The sequence below is a fragment of the Etheostoma spectabile genome, chromosome 22 (assembly GCF_008692095.1).
Source record: "Etheostoma spectabile isolate EspeVRDwgs_2016 chromosome 22, UIUC_Espe_1.0, whole genome shotgun sequence".
NCBI lineage: Eukaryota > Metazoa > Chordata > Actinopteri > Perciformes > Percidae > Etheostoma > Etheostoma spectabile.
The window spans coordinates 20,029,282-20,032,926 of record NC_045754.1 but is presented as its reverse complement, the minus strand read 5'-3'; positions in this window follow the sequence as shown (position 1 = coordinate 20,032,926).

The window sequence follows — 3,645 nt, the reverse complement described above, 5'->3', positions numbered from 1 at the left end:
CAAAAAAGCAAAGGGTGGCTACTTTGAAGAAACCAGAATATAAGACCAATGTAAGAGTTGATTCACACTTTTTTGTTAAGTGCATATTTCCACATGTGTTCACTCATAGTTGTGAGGTCTTCAGTGAGAATCTGCAATGTAAATAGTCATAAAAATGTTGGCCTGTACTGCAGTTTTTCAAAAATGTCACTGTATGCTACATCAACAAGTCATACTATAGTATACTATAGTATGACTATACTATGTTGAAAAAAGTGATAAAATAGTCATATTATAGTATGTCAACAAAAGTGGAAAAAAAGGTCATAGTATAGTATGTCGAAAAAAGCCATGGTACATTATGGTGAAAAAATTGATAAAAAAGGCATAGAATTATATGTTAATGAAAGTGATAAAAACTCTTAGTATAGTAGGTAAACAAAAGTGATGAAAACGTCGTAGTGTAGTATGTGGAAAAAATTAAGTCATGGTGCAGTATGTCAAAAAAGAGTAATAGTATAGCATGTCGGAAAAAGTTACATAATTATCATAGTATAGTATGTCAAAATAAAATAATAGAAAAGTCATATTATAGTATGTCGAAAAAAGTGATAAAACAGTCACAGTATAGTATGTCAAAAAACGCCCTATTACAGTATGGTGAAAAAATTGATAAAGTCATAGTATAGTATGTCGAAAAAGTCAGAGTATAATATTTCAAAAAAAGTCAGAGTATAGTATGTCGAAAAAATAAATTTACAGAAAAGTCATTGTATAGTATGTCCCAAAAAAAGATAAAATAGTCATATTATAGTATGTTGAAGAAAGCCACAGTATAGTATGTGCAAAAAAGGGATAAAAAAGACATAGTATACTGTGTTGAAATATGTGATAAAAAAGTCATAGTATAGCATGTCAAAAAAGGGATAAAAAAAGACATAGTATAGTATGTCAAAAAAGGGATAAAAAAAGACATAGTATAGTATGTCAAGAAAGGGATTAAAAAAAGACTGTTTCAAGGTGCACCAAAGGGTTGTTGTCTGTAAAAATAGTAAACAGCCCAGCTTCGAGCTGTGGAACAACAATTTGGCGAATTTCAAGTACACCATCAAATACCGCCCAGGTACACAAAATGGAAATGCTGATGCTTTGTCTAGATTGCCAGAACAGCTGAGGAGTACACCGTCAGTGCACGCTGAAAGGGTCATGGTTGGAGGAGAAAGAACATGGGAGGAACGTCAGACCGATGATCCAGACATTTCTCAGATGCAACGGTGGAAGGAGCAACACCTTCCCCGGCCTGTGGTATGTGATTCCATTTCAGCCTACATGAAACAACTGATAAGCGAATGGGACAAAATTGTGTTGCAAAATGGGTACAAGCGGCCGAAATGGGTTTCCTCAGGAGGGTGGCTGGCGCTCCTTAGAGATAGGGTGAGAAGCTCAGTCATCGAGAGGCGTCGGAGTAGAGCCGCTGCTCCTTGCGGTCTAAAGGAGCCAGTTGAGGTGGTTCGGGCATCTGGTAAGGATGCTCCTGGGCGCCTCCTAGGGAGGTGTTCCAGGCACGTCAGCTGGGAGGAGGCCTCGGGGAAGACCCAGGACCAGGTGGAGAGATATATCTCCAACCTGGCCTGGGACAGCCGGGATCCCCCAGTCGGAGCGGTTGATGTGTCGGGAAAGGGAAGTTTGGGGTCCCTGCTGGAGCTGCTGCCCCCGCGACCCGATATTGGATAAGCGGATGAAGATGGATGGATGGATGGAAAATGGTGAACTGGGAAGATTGTATAAAGAGACGGGTTCTGTGCTCGAGGCCTTTCAGTTTATGGTTCCAAAGCAGGAAACCAAGGGCGTGTGGAGAACATACCATGAGGAAATGGGACACCCTAGCAGTAGAAGAGCTGTTTCTAGCCTAGAATGACCCAGGACATAAACGAGTGGACTGAAACTTGCCTACAGTGGGTGTGTGCTAAGGCTGGACCAGAGGTGTGAGCCCCTTTTTATTACCCATTTGAAATTGTTGGGGTGGATTACCTTTCTCTAGGACGCCCAGATGATTGGTACCCTTACATCTTGGTGATGACTGACTTGTTTTTTCAAGTATGCACTTGCAGTACCTACTAAGAACCAGTCTGCAGGACAGCCCAAGCCCTGTACAGTGGTCTTATTCAGTCGTATGGCTGCCCAGAACATGTCCTGACAGACCCAGAGGCTGCTTTTGAATCCTCACTACTTAATGGAAATGGACTGTTCTCATATAGTGATTTTTCTACTTTTACGATTACTCAAAGCGCTTTTACATAGTACAGGAACCATTCACCAATCACACGCATGGGATGGGACTTTAGGCAGCTTTTCATTTTGTGACCAACGTTGCATGGTTTGGTTAAACGTCTAATTTGAGTTTTGGCAATGTGTGTGTGTGTTTTGCACTTGGTTTTATTGGTAGATGTAGATTGGTAGTGTTGCATGTTTTACCAGTTATTATTTGCATAAGTTTGTGGATTTGCTTTGTTTTTCTAATTGTTCAATGTACTAGGATTATGAGGAGCAGCTGATTGTCTAGACCAAACCCCCACAGCTTATGATTGACGTAAAGTATGTTGAAAGTTATTTGATTGACTTTTTTCGACATGCTTAGTATGACCTTTTTGTGTTTTTTTTTTATTTTTTTTTGTTTATTTTTTTACATGCTATATTATGACCTTTTTATGATTTTTTTCAACATACTTCACTGACATTTTTCAACATAGTTGAACATTATCATTAAATAACTTTTCATTGCTTTTTGCTTTTTGGCTTCTTCTTTTTTTACATGATTTACTATGACTTTTTTGACATAATACTGTGACTTTTATTATTTTATTGAGATACTATACTTTGACTTTTTTTTTTAACTTTTTCATACTATACTATTACTTTTATGACATACTATACTATTGACTTTTTGATGAAATACTATCCATAACTTTTTTGACTTTTGAATAACATTCTATACTATGACTTTTTATGACGTACTGTACTTTGAGTTTACTGTACTATGGGTTCATTGTACTGTGAGCTTTTGTGACTTTTTGTGTCATACTATGATATGACTTTATATCATAATACACTTGAATTTTCATGACATACTTTGATTCAAGCTTGTTAATTAATCCTACACCTAAACCCAATTATAACTCACTTGAAAGCCTTGTTCTTAATCTTCAACATCCATCACGGAGAACATCACAGCTAATTATATTTGTTATTTACCAATCTCCAGGCCCAGATTCTGAATTTTTAATGTAAACATATCCATGTGGAAGTTGACAATGATAGCCTAGATAGAGTCAGCTGGTTTAGAGTGTTTTAACCACACCCTCGACCTTGTGCTGACATATGGCATGGAAACTGAAGATTTAATTATTGACAATTATTTGCGCAGAATCCTTTATTATCAGACCATTCTCTAATAACTTTTGAATTCTTACTACCTGTAAATCAAAGCTTCTACACTAGACGCCAATCTGACAGTGCTATGGCTAAATGTAAGGAAGACAGTCCAACAGTAAAACAATTCAAAATTATTTAAGACAAACGCTAAGCAAAGAGATCATATTTCTCCTGTATTAGCTTCTCTACATTGGCTTCCTGTAAAATCCTTCTCCTGACCTACAAAGCTCTAAA